Source organism: Bubalus kerabau, chromosome 4 (genome assembly GCF_029407905.1).
Source record: "Bubalus kerabau isolate K-KA32 ecotype Philippines breed swamp buffalo chromosome 4, PCC_UOA_SB_1v2, whole genome shotgun sequence".
In the NCBI taxonomy this organism is placed as follows: domain Eukaryota; kingdom Metazoa; phylum Chordata; class Mammalia; order Artiodactyla; family Bovidae; genus Bubalus; species Bubalus kerabau.
The window spans coordinates 33,153,265-33,165,153 of record NC_073627.1 but is presented as its reverse complement, the minus strand read 5'-3'; the positions used below and the strand labels follow the sequence as shown (position 1 = coordinate 33,165,153).

Genomic DNA, 11,889 nt, shown 5'->3' with positions numbered 1-11,889 from the left:
AGGGTAGCTTAGATTCAAATGGAGATCTCCCTGGCAGCTCCTGTCTCTCCCTTACATCACATCCCATCCCAGGCTCTCTCCAGGCCTCAGGGGGAGAGCAAGTCCCCCGAGAAGTACAGCGGCTGTGATCAAATTGCAAGAAAGAGGCTTGGGGGCCTGAGGTGCTATGTTAGCCTGCTGCTCTCAAAACACAGCAGCCTGGAAGATCAGCTTCCCTCGGGATATCCTCTTTTAAATTCCACCAAAAAAAAAAAAAATTTTTTTTTTTTTTTTTTTTTTTTCAGAAAAATTGCTTGCATAGAGAGGGGGATGGATGAGCTTCTATATAAGCATATTTATATCATAGATATTCCATGCCATAGGCGGTATAAATCCCAGAGAGATGTCAGCAACTCCATGCTCAGATGGGAAACTTAAGGAAGGCTACAGTTACTAGTATTTCTTAAACATACTCAAAAAAGAAACTACACTCCCAGACACACACACACACTCTCTCTCTCTTTCTTTTTTTCCACTCTCTTTCTCTCTGTCTCTCTCGCCCTAGCTCAGGCCTGCAGAGGAAAAACAATCTACTCCTGTCCAACTCATCTGGGTCAGGCAGACCCTTATCCCAACTTTCACTGCAAGAAGAGTTCTCTGCCAAGTTGCCATGTATCTCTCTTCAGCTCCACAATCCTCAGGATAAAAATCTGTTTGGCTTTTTTTTTTTTTATGTGGCTCAGAATAGTTTTTTCTCTACTCTGATCATTTAGCAACATTCCTTCTTCCACCAATCTCTCCCCTGTCGAGTACCTCCCTGTCACAGGCATCTCAAAGCTGGCCAGGGTTCTTCTAGGCCCCAGGGCATCTCTATTCCCAAATCTCCCTCCCCTTGACCTCTTTTCATTGAAGATCAGGAGCCTGGGGTTCAACCAAGGACAAGAACATGCTGGTAGGGAAAGTGGTCACTTTGTGTCACAAATAACATAATGCCACTACCCCCTATGTTCACATCTTAACCCCAGGAATCTATTTTCCATCACATAGCGAAGAAGAGTTAAAGAATGCATGTGGGGACCTCCCTTGCGGTCCAGTGGTTGACTCTGTGCTTCCAATGCAGGGGGTGTGGGTTTGATCCCTGCTTGGGGAACTAAGTTCCCACATGCCACATGGCATGGCCGAAAAATGAAAAATAAATTTTTTGTTTGCTTCCATATTTATTTCCTTTTAAAATGAATTATATTTGCATGCTCTTTACCTATTTTTTCTTTTTTCAAAAAAATATTTTTAATTGAAGGATGATTGCTTTACAATATTATGTTGGCTTCCAACATACATCATCATGAATCAGCCATAGGTATACATATATCCCCTCCTTCCTAAACCTGCCTGACACCTCCCACCCCATCCCAACCCTCTAGGTAAAATTAGATAGCCAGTGGAAATGTACTATATGATGCAGAAAGCTCAAATCCAGTGCACTACGATAACCTAAAAATATTTTTTAATATTATATAATAAAAAGATGCAGGTGGAATTAAGATTGATAATCAGCTGAACTTACCACAGGGTTTATCCAAGGTGGGCCCAGTATAATCACAAGGACCTGAAACGTGGACAAGGGGGACAAAGGGGAGAGGGCAGAGCCATCTCACGTGAGAATAACTGGGCCCATCAAGATGACTTTGAACCTGAAGAAGCCACGAGACATAAAACATGGGCGCCCTCTAGAAGCTGGAAAGGGCAAGGAAACAGTTCTCCCCTAAATCTTCCACAAGGGAAGGTGGTCCTGATAAGACTGGAAGGTTAGCCGGGTGACACCCTCTGTGGACTTGTCACCACCAGAACTGCAAGATAATAAATCTGTGTTACATTGAATTACTCAAGGGGTAATTTATTCTAGCAAGACTAGGAGACTGAGGTCTTCTGCAGGGGCATGTGGCACAGAACCTGAGCTGCTCGTGAGCTCATCCTTGGAAAACAGGCCTCCAGGGACAGGACCCTATTTCCAAGAGGAACAAGGACCCGACTGCTCTGCCTCTCTGATGTGTCAGGAGTCAGATGGTTTATTCCAGAAGATCTCAGTTATGCAAACTGCTGGTTGGATCCCAAGGACCCAAGCATATGGGCAAGGCCCAAACTCAGAACATTACAGGTTGTCCCAGGAGGTATGGTCGCATCAGGTCTTCACCTGTCACCCACTTATCTTGAAAGGGTTTTGCGCTCTAAGACAATAAGCAGGCATGTATGTAAGTAACAGATGCTTACTTCGAGGCCCACATGCATAGAACGTTGCAGATAAATTTAACCCAACGCTGTATGTGTATATAGTTTAGTTTTTATTTTCTGTGCTGCTAACAATTAAGCAAACTTCTTCAGGTCTTGAGAGCAGGTTTCATTTACAGAGGCGCCTAGCACACCTGGCACATTCTGGATGCGCAATCCCTCGGGGTCGGATTCGAGATGGATTTGCCCCTCAGGAAGGAGGGACTCCCTCCTGGGAAAAGTCAGTCTTTCCAACCCGAACCCAAACCCAGGTCCGACATCCCTCTGCTCCTGAGACTCTCCCTCCTTGAGCCCCGCCCAAGGGAAGGAAGCTCTTCAAAGGGCTTCCAACTCTTGCCTCTCCCCCTGGAGGGAGAGCATTGAGCCCCGGCTGGATCTGCAGTCATTCTGACTCCTAGAAAAATGAAAGGCGTTTCGTTTTCTCCGTGGACGTGTGTCCAGGTTTGATACGGGAACTTCGGGATGTTTGTTTGGTCTCTGCCTCTGCAGACGGGGAGAGAACGTGAGGACCCTGGGAACGCTGGGATCCTAGGTTATTTGTCAGAGCTCCGTGCGTCCCGGGAGCGCGGGAGCGCAAGTGTCCCCCTGGGGTGGGACACACACACTGCCTACAGCACCTCCCCCCACCCCCGCCCCGCCGCCGTCTCCCAGGATGCGGGCAAGGAAAGCCCCCTCTCCGGGGGTCCCCACCCTCCCACCTGGCCCGCCCACCTACGCGCCGGGCGCCGCGCCCCTCCGCTCCCCTCCTCCCCGGCTCCGCCCCCCGCCCGCGCCCCCGCATCCCGGCCTCCCACCCCCGCGCAGCCCGAGTCCAGACCGGCTCCCGGGATTCCGGCGGCTGAGAGTCCCGGGCGCCGCTCGCTCCTCCTGATTGGTTGAGCTCCTGTCAGTAGTAAAAAAGGATCAGATAGCAAACTGGGGACCTTCATAAAGGCGTGGTGGGGATGCTCGAGGAGCGGGCAGCCTATGACATCAGCCGCGCACGCCTGGGATGCCCGCGGCGCCCGGCCAGACCCCGAGGAGGCGCAGGGTCCTGCCGGCCGAGAGCGCAGTAGCCCCGCTGCGGCGAGGGGGGAGGCCGCCGCTTTCCGGGGACACGGGTTTCGGTCCCTGGCTGCCGCTGTACTCCTACCCAGGGGAGCTCGAGGAGAGTTGGATGAATTCTGGGTTGTTCACTGCGGTCAGCTGAGCTCCCGGGAGCCCGTTCCTGGTGGACATCAGGGGGCGTCTGGCTAAGGGACCAGCGGCTCTCTGAGAATCAACTCAACATGACACTCCTGGGGTCTGAGCACTCTTTGCTGATTAGGACCAAGTTCAGATCAGGTAGGGCGAAGACACTGAGCGTTCCTTCTTCAGCTCTTCCTCCTCTTCTACGTCTCAGCTGCACACTGCTTTCCAGTGCACGTTTCAGAGCCCGCCTTGGCTCCTGCACCTCTGTCCCCCAGAAGCACATTTGGGAAGTCAAATATTTTATGAGCCTGGGTGGTGGGGCAGAGGGGTGGCTTTCATGTCTTCTGTTGTCAATGCTTTGAGCCGCAGAGCGTGGTTTGGTTTGTGAGAAGGCCAATCCTTTTATTTTTGTCTCTGTATCTGTGTCTAGAAAAAAAAAAAAAATTAGTTGGGGGAGGGGGGCGGGGAGGGTGCATCCAAAAAGGAATAACCTTGAAAATGAGCTCATGGGGATTTCAGGTTTGAGAGCTGAGAACTGTGAGAAGATGAACCTGGCGCTGGACATTACATACAGGAGCCACTTCAAATGTAGCTAATCCAAACAAATGTATTTCCCAAAAAAAGTCACTTGGGGAAAGTAAAAATAGCAAATTTGGAGCGCACCAAGTATTCAAAATGACATCACTGTAGGGGAAAAAAAAAGTCTAGTGCCACAAATATTTTTTCCCAAACCATCTGATATTTATAAATGGAGACTTTCCCCCCAAATTTCTGTCCCGATAGAGAAACTTCTCCGCGGACACTAAGGGAAGGTGAGTGGGGGAGGAGACGGGGCCTTTAACCGCCCCACAAACAGGCCGCTGCGTGTACTCGCCCCTGGAAGATATTGGTGTGTGGGTCTGCACACCGAGACAGGGACAGTTCTTCAGTTCTTTCTTAGCAGCTCTGTGTAGAATATTGGTTTTAGAAAAGTGCTGACAAACCGCTCAATAAATGGTACAGCTTCTACCTAGAAGATGCCATGTCTGCATGCTCAGTCGCTGCAGTCGTGACTGACTGTTTGCAACCCTGTGGACTGTATCGCGCCAGGCTCCTCTGTCCATGTGATTCTCCAGGCAAGAATACTGGAGAGGGTTGCCATGCCCTCCTCCCAGGGAATCTTCCTGACCCAGGGATGGACCCCCGCACCTCCTGCATTGGGAGGCCCGGGTTCTTTACCACTACTGCCACCTGGGAAGCCCAGAAGATGCTGTGAGTTACTTTAAACTGTGATGTGAACATTTCCCATAACAGGTGTTATAAGGATGCTGGCATAGTTCGCTAAGTTTTCCATAGCCTTTCTACATGGGACCACTCAGCATGTCACTTGGAAGGAGGTTACAAAAAATGAGAAGAGTGGATGCTGTAAAGTAGGGCCCTCTGGGACCTCCTTAGGTGCGCCTGGCTTTTAGATGTCTGTGGGATCCCATGGAGATTTTCTGTGGCTCTGTACTGTCAAAGCGAGATAAAAACTTGAGAACTTGGGCTCAAGACAAAGCGCCCTGAAACAAGACTCAGCGCCCTGAAGATCCGGGGCGAGTCTGCGAGGCACTAGGTTCTGCAGCGGAGTAATCCATCCTTTCCGTCCGTGGTGAGGTGAGGTGCTTGGTCCGTTAATCCACTAGAGACACAGAGACACGGCCACCACTTCGCAATTTGGTCGGGACCGCAGGGCAACACTGCCACCTTTCTGAAGAACAGAGGATGTGAGTTTGTTCTGTGAGAAGCTCCACACATTTCCGACGCGCCCTCACCAGTTCCCTGTAGGGCCGGGGGAGGGCCTGGTTTGTCTCTGGATGGATTTGGGGATGTACTTGATAGTGGAGTTTTGAAACAGGCTTGTCAAGCAATGCTTCCTTCAGCTGCAGTGCAGAGGAGAGGCAGACGGTTCTCCCAATTTCTGCCTTAGTGGGTTGGTAGAGTCCTGTGTCTCCCAGGCAGATCTTGCAGACCTGGACCCTGGAGCTTCTGAGAACTCCAATGGCAGCCTCACTTTTGTCGTTCTTGGTTTGTTTGTTTGTTTTAACTTGGACATGCTTTTGTGTCACAGAAAGTGTTGCTTTGGGAAAACGTGCTATCAAAGCAGACAAAGGCAGGCTTAATCTTCTACTTTCGATAAACAGAAACAGAGGGTCTGAAAATGGACAAAGTGGTTTGGTCATCTGAGATGTTAGGAGTTGATGATGTCTTGAAAGATAGAGACGAAGACAAACTGAATGTACAACTAAGTAGACATCATTTTTCTTATGTGATTATTCTTCCTGGAGATCATTACTGCTGTAGCTGCAGGAACACAGAAGTCTGGCTGGCAGCTTGAGAGCACAAGGGCCTCTTCAAGAGTCCTCGGTTTACTTTATGGCTAACAATGGATCAAGAAGCCTCTTCTCTGTTTTGATTTCTCTCTTTCTCTCTTGTTTTTTTTTTTTTTTTTCCTTCTCCTTTTCTTTCACAAACTGCTCAAAATGTAAACTCATAAAACTCTATCTCACTGCTAATGTTTGCTTTGATAGTAGATTCTGGTGTATTTCATTTAAAATGTTTCAAAAAGCAGGAAACAAAATTGTTCTCTGATCATAGTAAGCTGGTAGGACTGGTTTATAAGGGAGCAGATAACTGTTTCCACTCTGAAACCAGCATTATGGTAACCGTTTCCAACTGACTTTCTATAAACTGTATTTGAGTGACCTTGTTATTGAACTACAAAGTCTGCTACCGGAGCAATAGGCATGAAAGTTTACATGGACAAACATGTTTAGTGATCTAAATTCATCCTACTGGAATGCCAGACTCCCTGGGTTTTTAGCAGGTACCTGTTCTTATCAGTTGTGTAACCTGAAACCTTAGATAAATTACATAATTTTCTCTGTCTCAATTTGTTTTGTTTGAATAATGAGAAGAATCATAAGATTGTTGTGACAAATGTGGTAATACAAGTAGAGCATTAAAAAAAAAATGCCTGGCACTTAGTAAGCCCACACAAAAAAATACTGTTCTATTATTCATATTCATTTACAGGGTGGTCCTCGGTTTGACATTTCTTCCCTGTGACTCTTGGTTGCTTCATCTGTAAATGTCTAGGCTAGGCTTGGTGATTTCTCCCACCCTTGAGAAACATTTTATGGTTCTGTGAAAATGCGAAGATTTGGAATAAGTAAAACTGTGATCGGGCTGTGTGTCAGTTGGGCATACATCATAGGCAGTTTACTTACGTGCAGTCATTTTAGTGTTTTTGAATTAACCACATTTTATTGTATTCCATCTTCTAGTTATGTCGATATCTGTAGTCGGTATCACTGTTGATAATTTTCCTCATTACCATAATCCTCTGCCAGTAAGACACAAGGACCCATATGTGTGCACACATGCATACACACACACACACACACACACACCATGCACAAAGGATTAAAAGGAGAGAGAGGTCCATTCGTGGGTTTCCCTTTTAAAGAACTATTGTGTTTCTTTTGCTTTGTTCTCTTTTTCTCTTCTTCCCAAACAGCTCATACCAAGGTGGACTCTGGTTTCTGCCATGACCTTGACTCTATCCCCCAGAAATTTAGGGTTGTCAAGATTTAGCAAATCAAAATGCAAGATGCCTAGTTGAATTTGAGATAAGCAGTGATTAATTTTTTAGCCTGTTGCAATATTAGGAGCATACTTTCACCTACACTGGACATTCTGCATTTTCTGTGGTAGCTGGGCTATAAAACTATGTATATCACCAAATTTAATTGGTCTCTTCAGATCTCTCTCTTTTTTTTTAATCTACAAAACAGAGGATTTGAGTGGTTCATCTTTGCAGTTAGTTTTTAAATTTTCCCGAATGAATAGCCTGAGTACTTTTGTAAAGTTTTGGTGACTATAATCTTCATAAAAGCATCACTATGTCATTTTTTAACTGTCATATCCTTGGGGAACCAGACATAGGGTAGATGTTCAGTAAGTTTTTCTTGCGTGGATTGATGAATAATTCACACCTGCCATCTTTATAATTTGCTGGTTTCGTTCAGTCACTAAATCGTGTCTGACTCTTTTGTGACCCCACGGGCCGTAGCCCGCCAGGCTCCTCTGTCTATGGGATTTCCCAGGCAAGAATACTGGAGTAGGTTGCTATTTCCTTCTCCAGGGGATCTTCCCAACTCAGGGATAGAACCCATGTCTCCTGCTTTGGCAGGCGGGTTCTTTACCACTGAGCCACCAGGGAAGCCCTGACTTTATGATTAGCCCATTATTATTCTAAGATTATTCTGAAGGCAGTCTTTTCAATTGCTTCATATATTCAGTGTTCTTTTCATAATTTGGTATTTTGCGAGAACAAAACACCATAGCCTGGGTAGCAAAACAACAGACATTTATTTTCTCTGGGGGCTGGAAATCCAACATCACCATCATGGTAATTTTCTGGTCGGAGTTCTCTCCCTGGCTTGCAGACGGTCGCTTTCTCACTGTGTCCTCACATGGCAGAGGGAAAGATAAGCGGATAGACAGCAAGCGCTCTGATCTCTTCTCACAAGGACCCTGATCTCATCACAAGGGCCCCACTATCGAGTCCTCGTCTAAACCTAGTTATTCCCAAAGGCTTCATCTCCAAGGACATCCCTGATGGTCCAGGGGTTAAGACTCCAGTCTCCCAATGCAGAGGATTCTGGTTTGATCCCTGGTCAGGAAACTGGATCCTGCATGCTGCAACTGAAACCCAGCCAGCCAAATAAGTAAAATAAATAAACCAAGTCTGTAAAAAAAAAAAAAAAAAATACTATCACATACGGAGGTTAGGGCTTCAGCATGTGAATTTGGTATGTGGTGGGTGGATGGGGGGCACGGTTCAGTCCATAAGAACAGCTAAGGTCACATACTCATAGGCCCCAGGGGTTAGGATATGGACATCTTTGGGGAAGGAAACATTATTCTGCCTTATGACAGTAGCGGCCACTATGCCATTCCTCACTGTAACCCCTCCACATGCCTGTGTCCTACAGACTGTTCTTCAGCCCTTTTCCCTGCATATGGATTATCCAGCCTTAATCCCATTGTTGTCCACAGGGTGGTCCCCAGAAGACTCATTTCATAGTATGTTAAAGTTGTTCAGCAGGAAATTTGAGGGATGCAAGGACTTCCTTGGTGGTCCAGGCATTAAGACTTCACCTTCTAATGCAGGGGGTTCGGATTCGATCCCTGGTTGGGGAACTATGATCCCACGTGCCTCTCAGGGAAAAAAAAACAAAACATGAGACAGAAGCAATATGGTAACAAACTCAATAAAGGCTTCTAAAAAAAATAGCTCACATCAAAACCAAAAAATGGAAAGAGGGAACAAAGTATAGTGAAAAATTAAATTGGATTTTTAATTGCAGAATTTCTGAAGACTTTACTATTTCTAATGTCAGTTATGAGCTTCTAAAAGGCAGTGATTCCCAGGCATGTTTCACCTTTATTCACACAGCACCTCGGAGGGCAAGTTTAGCTGGACAGACACATCATGGAAAATTTTTTCTGGACAGAGAGCCTCACAGTTTCCGAGCGTGATTTCTCTAACGGGGTTAATCTCTACACATAGGTCGCTGACAGGCCCTCCGCACCAGCCAGGTGTAAACTCTGATGCTTTTCCTTCCCCCACCTCACTCCTCAAACCTCGGTTATTTATTGTCACCAGTGCCCCATCCTAGGAATATCCATCAGAGGCTTATATATAATCCCTGTCCCCTAGGAGCTACAGGCCACCTGGAAAGTGCTGAAAAATGCTATATGAGAGTTACATATTTATGCATTCATTCAACAGACATGCATGAATACCTCTTTCCTGTTGCCCTTATACTGGAGGCTGTGTTAGAAGCTGGGGGTCTGTTTGGGGAGCAAAAAAGACCTAGCCCATGTCCTCACATGGGATGTTAGAGCCAACCCTCTAATTCTCTGTGTGTGATTCCTTTAAGCTGTGCTGTCTAAAAGCCCATGTGACAACACAATTAGCTGGATCCTAGAAGACAAGTGTATTTCAAGTCCTAAATAGGAATTTAAAATCTTTTATAAAACTAGAGGGGAAGGACTTCCCTGATAGTCCAGTGTTTAAGAATTCGCCTTCCAGTGCAGGGGGACGTAGGTTCAATCCCAAGTCAGGGAACTAAGATCCCACATGCTGCAGGGCACCACAACCAGAGTGAAGCTGGTGCAACACAGCCAAAAATAAGTAAATAAATAAATTTTTTTTAAAAGCTAGAGGAATATTCAGTCAGGCCACCTGCCTGAGACCATTACTTTCACCTCATATACTCAGGGGCGGTTGGCTTCCCTAGCATCTTCATTACCATGGCAACACTCCCAAATTCCCCTCCACACCTAACCATCCTTATTATTATCCATAGCTCTAACCGCTACAGCAGACACTAAACTTTTTACTTGGTTATTTGTTTATTTGTCCACGAGGGCAGGAATTTTTGTTTGTTCCTTCATTTTCACTGCTTTCTTCCCTGGCACCGAAAACGGTGATGGGCATAGATTAGGCACTGTTAAAAATGCCTTGAATGAGTACATTTTATTTTCCTACCAAAGACTATTCAGAAACAATAAAAGTAAACGGGGTATGTTTTTATATATTTTTAGGCATATTGGTGTCAAGGGTAGGGGCTTAAAACTAGAACAACAAAAAAAAGAATGAGTGGATATAAATACAGAATTCTGAAAAGTAGTTGCCTCTGGAGTGGGAGACACGGGGAGAGTAGATACGCATGTGGTCCAAGGGAAGAGAAAGGTTATCGTGATGCTGGTTTTAGCTTGATTGGTGGTGACATGCACGCTGATTATTAAGGAAATGAATTAAATTGAAAGATGCTTGCTTCTTGAAAGAAAAGCTATGATAAACCTAGACAGCATATTAAAAAGCAGAGACATCACTTTGCCAACACATGTCCATATAGTCAAAGCTATGGTTTTTCCAGTAGTCATGTACAGATGTGAGAATTAGTCCATAAAGAAGGCTGAGTGCTGAAGAATTGATGCTTTCAAATTGTGGTGCTGGAAAAGACTCTTGAGAGTCCCTTGGACTGCAAGGAGATCAAACCAGTCAATAGTAAAGGACCTCAACCTTGAATATTCATTGGAAGGACTGATGCTAAAGCTGAAGCTCCATACTTTGGCCACCTGATGCGAAGAGCCAACTCACTGGAAAAGACCCTGATGCTGGGAAGGACTGGAGGCAAAGGAGAAGAGGACTGCAGAGGATGAGATGGTAAGATAGCATCACTGACTCAGTGGACATAAATCCGAGCAAACTCCAGGAGACAGTGAAGGACAGAGGAGCCTGGCATGCTGCAGTCCATGGAGTCGAAAAGAATCAAACACAACTTTGTGGCTGAACAACAACATTCATGGGTCAGTGATGACAATGTGACCTGTACTAAGGATAATAATGAATCCAATTTAATGTACCTGGGATCTTTGGAAAAATGAAAATGTGAGTTTTTTAAGACCATAAAGAGTGGCCTTCCTCTTTAATCTGCTACACTGCATGATAGACACAGTAAGATTTTGTCAAATTGGACTGAACCAAATTTAATGGCTTCTGATCTAATTGAGTTGAACTGGACAATTAATAGAATTGCATGGCAGATGTCCAAGTGCTCAACTGGAGGGATAGGGTTTCATGTACCTCAGAAAAGCCGAACCTGAATAGGAGGTGTTGGAGCATAACGTGGTCTTTCATCTGCTTCATTCTCATGTAGCACGAGCTCACTGGTCCTCTATCGGATAGTGACTAGCTGTCTTGCATCTCTGCCTAGATCAGAAAGGTGAAGTCAGCAAGTGTGTTTCCCAGGTACCAGCCTTTGAAGTCTCATGCCCACTCTCCAGTGGGTAGAACTTAGACCTATGCAGGAGCCCACACACCCACTCTCTGACTCACAATCTTGGGAAAGTCAGCTCAGCTCACTGGGTACCTGTTTCCATGCTGGCAAAATGGTTCCTACCATTTGTGAGGGAAAGACCTTCGTAGAATTACTGAGGCTTTCTCTGCATTCCCCATGTGAGAAGGGATTACTTGATCTGGTGGCTTGTGAATTGCACAAGAGAGAGGCATGGAATGGTGAGTTCGATAGACATACATAAGATTTTTTTAAATTAGTTAATTTTGGGCTGCACTGGGTCTTTGTTGCTATGCACAGGCTTTCTCTCGTTGCAGCGAATGGAGGCTACTCTCAAGTTGTGGGGATGGGCTTCTCTTTGTGGGGGCTTCTCTTGTTGTGGAGCACAGGCTCTAGAGCGAGGCTCAGTAGTTGCGGTGCATGGTCTTAGCTACGCCATGGCATGTGGAATCTTCCTGGACCAGGGATTGAACCCATGTCCCCAGCATTAGCAGGTGGATTCTTACCACTGAACCACCAGAGAAGTCCTAAATATGATTTTTAAGACATCAGCACAACCATT

The 11,889-nt window shown here is 45.9% G+C and overlaps 1 protein-coding gene across 2 annotated transcripts in view; it reads left to right on the top strand.

Moving 5' to 3' along the window:
- The first annotated feature begins 3,212 nt into the window (after nucleotides 1-3,212).
- The window catches only part of MYOCD (myocardin), an 89,591-nt gene continuing 80,914 nt past the window's right edge, over nucleotides 3,213-11,889 (top strand). For both annotated transcript variants that reach the window (XM_055576481.1, XM_055576482.1), the window contains exon 1: nucleotides 3,213-3,588. The gene's annotated coding sequence lies outside the window, so the exon portion shown is untranslated. The remainder of the gene's footprint in view (nucleotides 3,589-11,889) is intronic.